The sequence below is a fragment of the Camarhynchus parvulus genome, unplaced genomic scaffold (genome assembly GCF_901933205.1).
Source record: "Camarhynchus parvulus unplaced genomic scaffold, STF_HiC, whole genome shotgun sequence".
Taxonomy (NCBI): domain Eukaryota; kingdom Metazoa; phylum Chordata; class Aves; order Passeriformes; family Thraupidae; genus Camarhynchus; species Camarhynchus parvulus.
The window spans coordinates 12,812-22,332 of NW_022148223.1; the positions used below are offsets into that span (position 1 = coordinate 12,812).

A 9,521-nucleotide genomic window follows, 5' to 3' on the forward strand; every position below is an offset into this window, starting at 1 on the left:
ATGTAAGTTAACAGCAAATTATCCAATTTATCTAGTTATACTGCCCAAACAGAAAATTTTATTTCTTACCAGTTTTCTACCCTTTTGCTCCAAGTAGTTGTTGCAAAAAAGAAAGCACTGTTATTTTTCTGAAGGGTTTTCTTCTATAACAAGCCCTCTACTCCCCTCAAGTTTGAGTCAGAGGAGCCAAACAGTGACAGCTGCTCTGAGGGCTTTTATACCCGGTGGGATTTGCCCCCTCCCTTTTCCTGGGTGCCATGGGAACGAGAGGCGGGCACCATCAGGGGTATATTAACCCCAGCCTTTGCTGAGGGGCATCATTCCCTCTCTGGGATGTGCTGGGATAAGAGTTCTCCTCTCATTTCAGTGAAGAGGCTCTTTCAGCTTATCTCAGCTTGTTTTCAGTAGGTGTTTCTGGGCATCTAAAGCAACAGAGGCTTTGAAGATTCTGTGAAGAAAACAACATAGAATACAGGGAGTATTTAAGTTCATGATTTTGGGTTTTATGTTTAGGGGTGGTAAAGTGCATTTCTAATTTCTGGTTTTGTTCTTGTTTTGTTTTGTTTTTTTTTTAGGAGGAGTGCAGTTTCCAGAGACTCCAGGTTGTGTCAACTACAACACTTTTTTCAGCAGATTGAGGCTTCAGGTAAGTTGAGTATTGTGATTAGGAGAGGGAGGGTGAGCAGGTATCCAGTTAGGAGTTATTGTTGGGGGGGGGGGGGTGTTTGAAGGCAGCAGGGTGAGAAAGGGTGTTTATTTCAGGCCCCCCAAGGCTTTTCAGAAGCCTAGCAGAGGCATTCACATGTCTTACAGCACACAAGGTCATCCACTGCACTCACAGGGATGCCATTTAACTTTGCCTTTCTCTAACCCAGGTGCCACTCATAATAAAGGCCACAGCCTTGGAATCAGCATGAAGCTGGAGCCTGAAAGAGCCAGGCACACTCAGGAGAGGGCAAGTAGCTGATTTGCCAGGATTTGGCCCACATAACTCTGTACTCATGCATTGGTTTTGTCTTTTTTTTCTTGTAGCTGACTGAGTGGCTAACAGGCCATCACAGGGCCCTCTGAGGCAGACTCATTTCAGATGCTACGTGGATCCACATCACCAATCATCCAAAAGATAAGTTGGGGGCCACAGCCTGGAGATGGGATGATGGGAGAGTAGCAGGTTGGGAGTTCTTGGGACAGATTTAAAAATTAGCAGAGGGAAAAGCAATCTTCTCCAAGGGGCCTCTTAGGACAGCTAAAGGGAAAGGCTCTACTTTTGATGGCAGCTTTCAGGCAGGCAGCGCAGAACAGCTCCATGGTGTGTTGTCCAGTGTACTGTGTTACCTAGTGTGTCTTTGGGTTCCCTTTTGCCTTTTCCCCTTGAGACCTTCACCACAAGCATAATGCGTCGTGTTCAGCATCCCCCTGTTTGTCACATTCTGTGTCACGGGTGTCTGCACTTGTTTGCACCGGAGTTGTTCTGCCCTGCCGCACAGCCTGCTGCAATGGGACAAGTCCCGGGGACTCGCAGTTTGTGGGGTGTCACCAGCCTGTAGATGATATTCCTAGATAGGCAGAAGATGTTTGGAGCTGTGAAGTTATCCTGCAGCCCTTTGACTTTTGTCCTCATTTTCTTTCAGATGCAGGGGATAAAATCCAGGGCAAAATCCATCCACCCATCCTGGGTTAGGAGGTCCCCCTGAGCAGGTCAGTCACTGTTTGTCTCTGCAGAGGGAGTGTAAAGCACGACTCTGTTACAGCACTGTTCTTTGTCTTTCTTTCTAGGAGGGAAATCTGGATACCAGCAGTCAAGGTGAGCAGTGGAGAGAAGTAGTTGTTGCTCAGCTCTCAATTTCTAGTGCAGCTCTACGTTTCTATTCTTGTTTGTGCGCTTTAGGCAATCCACTCGGAGTATGCCGAGCCCCCGTCACCGACCGGCCGACGCCGAGTTTCCTGCTCTCGGGAGCCCCGTGGATGTTTTACAGGACCTGGTGGTGAAGCCCTGAACTTTTCTATTCAAAGGTGCCATCCAGGTGGCCTTTGGCAACTGCTGGGACCTCAGGGGGTGAACCAGGGGAAGTAGGGAGGAGGAGTGAGGGTCCACCCCAGGTTTCAGCCATGAGAAATCACCTCATCTCTCCTTTACCCAGGCACCCCCAGACTAAGGCCTCGTCTCGCCGTGCGAGCCCCAAAAGCCTGGGCATTCCTAGGAGCTTGGTGAGTAGCAGACTTGTGGGGGTTTTGGCCGATGGGCTGCCAAGATCAGGCACTGATGTTTGGTTTTCTCCACAGCTGTGTAGGACCAGAGCCTGGTGACAGCAGGACCTTTCAGCCCGAGTTTGCTCTGGTGCCAGCTTGGGTCTGGGAGCATGCCGTATCGCGGATTTTCAGGAGCCACACGGCCACTCCGGGCACAGGCCCCCCAAAGATAAACAATGGGCCTTTCCCTCTGAAAACAAACTCACCAGCCCCGGTCCTGATGGTGGCAGATTGTGGGGACTCCGTTGGCACTATCAAACCAGCCCGAGTTGGCACTGGTGCCAGCTTGGGTCTGGGGAGGCATCCTGTGTCGCGGATTTCAGGAGCCAGGCGGCCACTCGTGGCACAGGCCCCCCAAACATAAAACAACCGGCCTTTCCTCTGAAACAAAACAGCTCACCAGCCCCAAATCCTTGATGGCAGATTGTGGGACTCCGTTGGCACTATCAAACCAGCCCGAGTTGGCACTGGTGCCAGCTTGGGTCTGGGAGGCATCCTCCCGTGTGAGCGGATTTTCAGGAGCCAGCCCGGCCACTCGGGGGCACAGGCCCCCAAACATAAACTCGCGGGCCTTTCCCTCTGAAACAAAACTCACCAGCCCCGGTCCTGATGGCGGGTGTGGGACTCCGTTGGCACTATCAAACCAGCCCGAAGTTGGCACTGGTGCCAGCTTGGGTCTGGGAGGCATCCTGCGTACAGCCCGGATTTTCAGAACCAGCCAGCCACTCTCTCCGGCCTATGGCCCCAAACATAAACAACGGGCCTTTCCCTGAAACAAAACTCACCAGCCCGGTCCTTGGTGGCAGATTGTGGGACTCCGCGGGTGTGGGACTCCGTTGGCACTATCAAACCAGCCCGAGTTGGCACTGGTGCCAGCTTGGGTCTGGGAGGCATCCTGCGTATCGCGGATTTTTCAGGAGCCAACCCGGCCACTCCGGGGCACAGGCCCCAAACATAAACAACGGGCCTTTCCCTCTGAAACAAAACTCACCAGCCCCGGTCCTTGATGGCAGATTGTGGGACTCCGTTGGCACTATCAAACCAGCCCGAGTTGGCACTGGTGCCAGCTTGGGTCTGGGAGGCATCCTGCGTATCGCGGATTTTCAGGAGCCAGCCCGGCCACTCGGGCCTATGGCCCCAAACATAAACAACGGGCCTTTCCCTCTGAAACAAAACTCACCAGCCCCGGTCCTTGATGGCAGATTGTGGGACTCCGTTGGCACTATCAAACCAGCCCGAGTTGGCACTGGTGCCAGCTTGGGTCTGGGAGGCATCCTGCGTATATCGCGGATTTTCAGGAGCCAGCCCGGCCACTCCGGGCACATGGCCCCAAACATAAACAACGGGCCTTTCCCTCTGAAACAAAACTCACCAGCCCCGGTCCTTGATGGCAGATTGTGGGACTCCGTTGGCACTATCAAACCAGCCCGAGTTGGCACTGGTGCCAGCTTGGGTCTGGGAGGCATCCTGCGTATCGCGCGGATTTTTCAGGAGCCAACCGGCCACTCGGGCCTATGGCCCCAAACATAAACAACGGGCCTTTCCCTCTGAAACAAAACTCACCAGCCCCGGTCCTTGATGGCAGATTGTGGGACTCCGTTGGCACTATCAAACCAGCCCGAGTTGGCACTGGTGCCAGCTTGGGTCTGGGAGGCATCCTGCGTATCGCGGATTTTCAGGAGCCAGCCCGGCCACTCCGGGCCACAGGCCCCAAACATAAACAACGGGCCTTTCCCTCTGAAACAAAACTCACCAGCCCGGTCCTTGATGGCAGATTGTGGGACTCCGTTGGCACTATCAAACCAGCCCGAGTTGGCACTGGTGCCAGCTTGGGTCTGGGAAGGCATCCTGCGTATCGCGGATTTTCAGGAGCCAACCCGGCCACTCCGGGGCCTAGGCCCCAAACATAAACAACGGGCCTTTCCCTCTGAAACAAAACTCACCAGCCCCGGTCCTTGATGGCAGATTGTGGGACTCCGTTGGCACTATCAAACCAGCCCGAGTTGGCACTGGTGCCAGCTTGGGTCTGGGAGGCATCCTGCGTATCGCGGATTTTCAGGAGCCAACCCGGCCACTCTCGGGGCACAGGCCCCAAACATAAACAACGGGCCTTTCCCTCTGAAACAAAACTCACCAGCCCCGGTCCTTGATGGCAGATTGTGGGACTCCGTTGGCACTATCAAACCAGCCCGAGTTGGCACTGGTGCCAGCTTGGGTCTGGGAGGCATCCTGCGTATCGCGGATTTTTCAGGAGCCAACCCGGCCACTCCGGGCCTATGGCCCCAAACATAAACAACGGGCCTTTCCCTCTGAAACAAAACTCACCAGCCCCGGTCCTTGATGGCAGATTGTGGGACTCCGTTGGCACTATCAAACCAGCCCGAGTTGGCACTGGTGCCAGCTTGGGTCTGGGAGGCATCCTGCGTATCGCGGATTTTCAGGAGCCACCCGGCCACTCCGGGCCTACAGGCCCCAAACATAAACAACGGGGCCTTCCCTCTGAAACAAAACTCACCAGCCCCGGTCCTTGATGGCAGATTGTGGGACTCCGTTGGCACTATCAAACCAGCCCGAGTTGGCACTGGTGCCAGCTTGGGTCTGGGAGGCATCCTGCGTATCGCGGATTTTCAGGAGCCACCCGGCCACTCCGGGCCTATGGCCCCCAAACATAAACAACGGGTCTTTCCCTCTGAAACAAAACTCACCAGCCCGGTCCTTGATGGCAGATTGTGGGACTCCGTTGGCACTATCAAACCAGCCCGAGTTGGCACTGGTGCCAGCTTGGGTCTGGGAGGCATCCTGCGTATCAGCGGATTTTCAGGAGCCAACCCGGCCACTCCGGGCCTATGGCCCCAAACATAAACAACGGGCCTTTCCCTCTGACAAAAAACTCACCAGCCCCGGTCCTTGATGGCAGATTGTGGGACTCCGTTGGCACTATCAAACCAGCCCGAGTTGGCACTGGTGCCAGCTTGGGTCTGGGAGGCATCCTGCGTATCGCGGATTTTCAGGAGCCAGCCGGCCACTCGGGCCTATGGCCCCAAACATAAACAACGGGCCTTTCCCTCTGAAACAAAACTCACCAGCCCCGGTCCTTGATGGCAGATTGTGGGACTCCGTTGGCACTATCAAACCAGCCCGAGTTGGCACTGGTGCCAGCTTGGGTCTGGGAGGCATCCTGCGTATCGCGGATTTTCAGGAGCCAGCCCGGCCACTCCGGGGCCTATGGCCCCAAACATAAACAACGGGCCTTTCCCTCTGAAACAAAACTCACCAGCCCCGGTCCTTGATGGCAGATTGTGGGACTCCGTTGGCACTATCAAACCAGCCCGAGTTGGCACTGGTGCCAGCTTGGGTCTGGGGGGCATCCTGCGTATGGCGGATTTTCAGGAGCCAACCCGGCCACTCCGGGCACATGGCCCCAAACATAAACAACGGGCCTTTCCCTCTGAAACAAAACTCACCAGCCCGGTCCTTGATGGCAGATTGTGGGACTCCGTTGGCACTATCAAACCAGCCCGAGTTGGCACTGGTGCCAGCTTGGGTCTGGGAGGCATCCTGCGTATCGCGGATTTTTCAGGAGCCAACCCCCGCCCTCTCGGGCCTATGGCCCCAAACATAAACAACGGGCCTTTCCCTCTGAAACAAAACTCACCAGCCCCGGTCCTTGGTGGCAGATTGTGGGACTCCGTTGGCACTATCAAACCAGCCCGAGTTGGCACTGGTGCCAGCTTGGGTCTGGGAGGCATCCTGCGTATCAGCGGATTTTCAGGAGCCAGCCCGGCCACTCGGGCACATGGCCCCAAACATAAACAACGGGCCTTTCCCTCTGAAACAAAACTCACCAGCCCCGGTCCTTGATGGCAGATTGTGGGACTCCGTTGGCACTATCAAACCAGCCCGAGTTGGCACTGGTGCCAGCTTGGGTCTGGGAGGCATCCTGCGTATATCGGCGGATTTTCAGGAGCCACCCGGCCACTCCGGGCCTATGGGCCCCAAACATAAACAACGGGCCTTTCCCTCTGAAACAAAACTCACCAGCCCCGGTCCTTGATGGCAGATTGTGGGACTCCGTTGGCACTATCAAACCAGCCCGAGTTGGCACTGGTGCCAGCTTGGGTCTGGGAGGCATCCTGCGTATCGCGGATTTTTCAGGAGCCAACCCGGCCACTCGGGCCTATGGCCCCAAACATAAACAACGGGCCTTTCCCTCTGAAACAAAACTCACCAGCCCCGGTCCTTGATGGCAGATTGTGGGACTCCGTTGGCACTATCAAACCAGCCCGAGTTGGCACTGGTGCCAGCTTGGGTCTGGGAGGCATCCTGCGTATCAGCGGATTTTCAGGAGCCAGCCCGGCCACTCGGGGCCTATGGCCCCAAACATAAACAACGGGCCTTTCCCTCTGAAACAAAACTCACCAGCCCCGGTCCTTGATGGCAGATTGTGGGACTCCGTTGGCACTATCAAACCAGCCCGAGTTGGCACTGGTGCCAGCTTGGGTCTGGGAGGCATCCTGCGTATCGCGGATTTTTCAGGAGCCAACCCGGCCACTCGGGGGCTATGGCCCCAAACATAAACAACGGGCCTTTCCCTCTGAAACAAAACTCACCAGCCCCGGTCCTTGATGGCAGATTGTGGGACTCCGTTGGCACTATCAAACCAGCCCGAGTTGGCACTGGTGCCAGCTTGGGTCTGGGAGGCATCCTGCGTATCGCGGATTTTCAGGAGCCAGCCCCGGCCACTCGGGCCACAGGCCCCAAACATAAACAACGGGCCTTTCCCTCTGAAACAAAACTCACCAGCCCCGGTCCTTGATGGCAGATTGTGGGACTCCGTTGGCACTATCAAACCAGCCCGAGTTGGCACTGGTGCCAGCTTGGGTCTGGGAGGCATCCTGCGTATCGCGGATTTTTCAGGAGCCAACCCGGCCACTCGGGCCTATGGGCCCCAAACATAAACAACGGGCCTTTCCCTCTGAAACAAAACTCACCAGCCCGGTCCTTGATGGCAGATTGTGGGACTCCGTTGGCACTATCAAACCAGCCCGAGTTGGCACTGGTGCCAGCTTGGGTCTGGGGAGGCATCCTGCGTATCGCGGATTTTTCAGGAGCCAACCCGGCCACTCCGGGGCCTACAGGCCCCAAACATAAACAACGGGCCTTTCCCTCTGAAACAAAACTCACCAGCCCCGGTCCTTGATGGCAGATTGTGGGACTCCGTTGGCACTATCAAACCAGCCCGAGTTGGCACTGGTGCCAGCTTGGGTCTGGGAGGCATCCTGCGTATCGCGGATTTTCAGGAGCCAACCCGGCCACTCCGGGCCTATGGCCCCAAACATAAACAACGGGCCTTTCCCTCTGAAACAAAACTCACCAGCCCCGGTCCTTGATGGCAGATTGTGGGACTCCGTTGGCACTATCAAACCAGCCCGAGTTGGCACTGGTGCCAGCTTGGGTCTGGGAGGCATCCTGCGTATCGCGGATTTTCAGGAGCCACCCGGCCACTCCGGGCCACAGGCCCCAAACATAAACAACGGGCCTTTCCCTCTGAAACAAAACTCACCAGCCCCGGTCCTTGATGGCAGATTGTGGGACTCCGTTGGCACTATCAAACCAGCCCGAGTTGGCACTGGTGCCAGCTTGGGTCTGGGAGGCATCCTGCGTATCAGCGGATTTTCAGGAGCCAGCCGGCCACTCGGGGCACAGGGCCCCAAACATAAACAACGGGCCTTTCCCTCTGAAACAAAACTCACCAGCCCCGGTCCTTGATGGCAGATTGTGGGACTCCGTTGGCACTATCAAACCAGCCCGAGTTGGCACTGGTGCCAGCTTGGGTCTGGGAGGCATCCTGCGTATCGCGGATTTTCAGGAGCAGCCCGGCCACTCGGGCCACATGGCCCCAAACATAAACAACGGGCCTTTCCCTCTGAAACAAAACTCACCAGCCCCGGTCCTTGATGGCAGATTGTGGGACTCCGTTGGCACTATCAAACCAGCCCGAGTTGGCACTGGTGCCAGCTTGGGTCTGGGAGAGCATCCTGCGTATCAGCGGATTTTTCAGGAGCCACCCGGCCACTCGGGCCTATGGCCCCAAACATAAACAACGGGCCTTTCCCTCTGAAACAAAACTCACCAGCCCCGGTCCTTGATGGCAGATTGTGGGACTCCGTTGGCACTATCAAACCAGCCCGAGTTGGCACTGGTGCCAGCTTGGGTCTGGGAGGCATCCTGCGCGTATCAGCGGATTTTCAGGAGCCAACCCGGCCACTCCGGGCCTATGGCCCCAAACATAAACAACGGGCCTTTCCCTCTGAAACAAAACTCACCAGCCCGGTCCTTGATGGCAGATTGTGGGACTCCGTTGGCACTATCAAACCAGCCCGAGTTGGCACTGGTGCCAGCTTGGGTCTGGGAGGCATCCTGCGTATCGCGGATTTTCAGGAGCCAACCCGGCCACTCCGGGGCACAGGCCCCAAACATAAACAACGGGCCTTTCCCTCTGAAACAAAACTCACCAGCCCCGGTCCTTGATGGCAGATTGTGGGACTCCGTTGGCACTATCAAACCAGCCCGAGTTGGCACTGGTGCCAGCTTGGGTCTGGGAGGCATCCTGCGTATCGCGGATTTTCAGGAGCCACCCGGCCACTCGGGGCCTAGGCCCCAAACATAAACAACGGGCCTTTCCCTCTGAAACAAAACTCACCAGCCCGGTCCTTGGTGGCAGATTGTGGGACTCCGTTGGCACTATCAAACCAGCCCGAGTTGGCACTGGTGCCAGCTTGGGTCTGGGAGGCATCCTGCGTATCGGCGGATTTTCAGGAGCCAGCCCGGCCACTCCGGGCACAGGCCCCAAACATAAACAACGGGCCTTTCCCTCTGAAACAAAACTCACCAGCCCGGTCCTTGATGGCAGATTGTGGGACTCCGTTGGCACTATCAAACCAGCCCGAGTTGGCACTGGTGCCAGCTTGGGTCTGGGAGGCATCCTGCGTATCGCGGATTTTCAGGAGCCAACCCGGCCACTCGGGGCACATGGCCCCAAACATAAACAACGGGCCTTTCCCTCTGAAACAAAACTCACCAGCCCCGGTCCTTGATGGCAGATTGTGGGACTCCGTTGGCACTATCAAACCAGCCCGAGTTGGCACTGGTGCCAGCTTGGGTCTGGGAGGCATCCTGCGTATCAGCGGATTTTCAGGAGCCAGCCCGGCCACTCGGGGCACTATGGCCCCAAACATAAACAACGGGCCTTTCCCTCTGAAACAAAACTC

At 56.4% G+C, this 9,521-nt stretch overlaps 1 long non-coding RNA gene across 1 annotated transcript; it reads left to right on the top strand.

Annotated features, from left to right (window-relative positions):
- The first annotated feature begins 851 nt into the window (after positions 1 to 851).
- On the top strand, positions 852 to 1,996 carry LOC115916184. Its single transcript, XR_004061575.1, has 3 exons — positions 852 to 1,698; positions 1,777 to 1,804; positions 1,889 to 1,996. It is a non-coding gene; the product is annotated as an uncharacterized LOC115916184 (long non-coding RNA).
- The last annotated feature ends 7,525 nt before the right edge of the window (positions 1,997 to 9,521 follow it).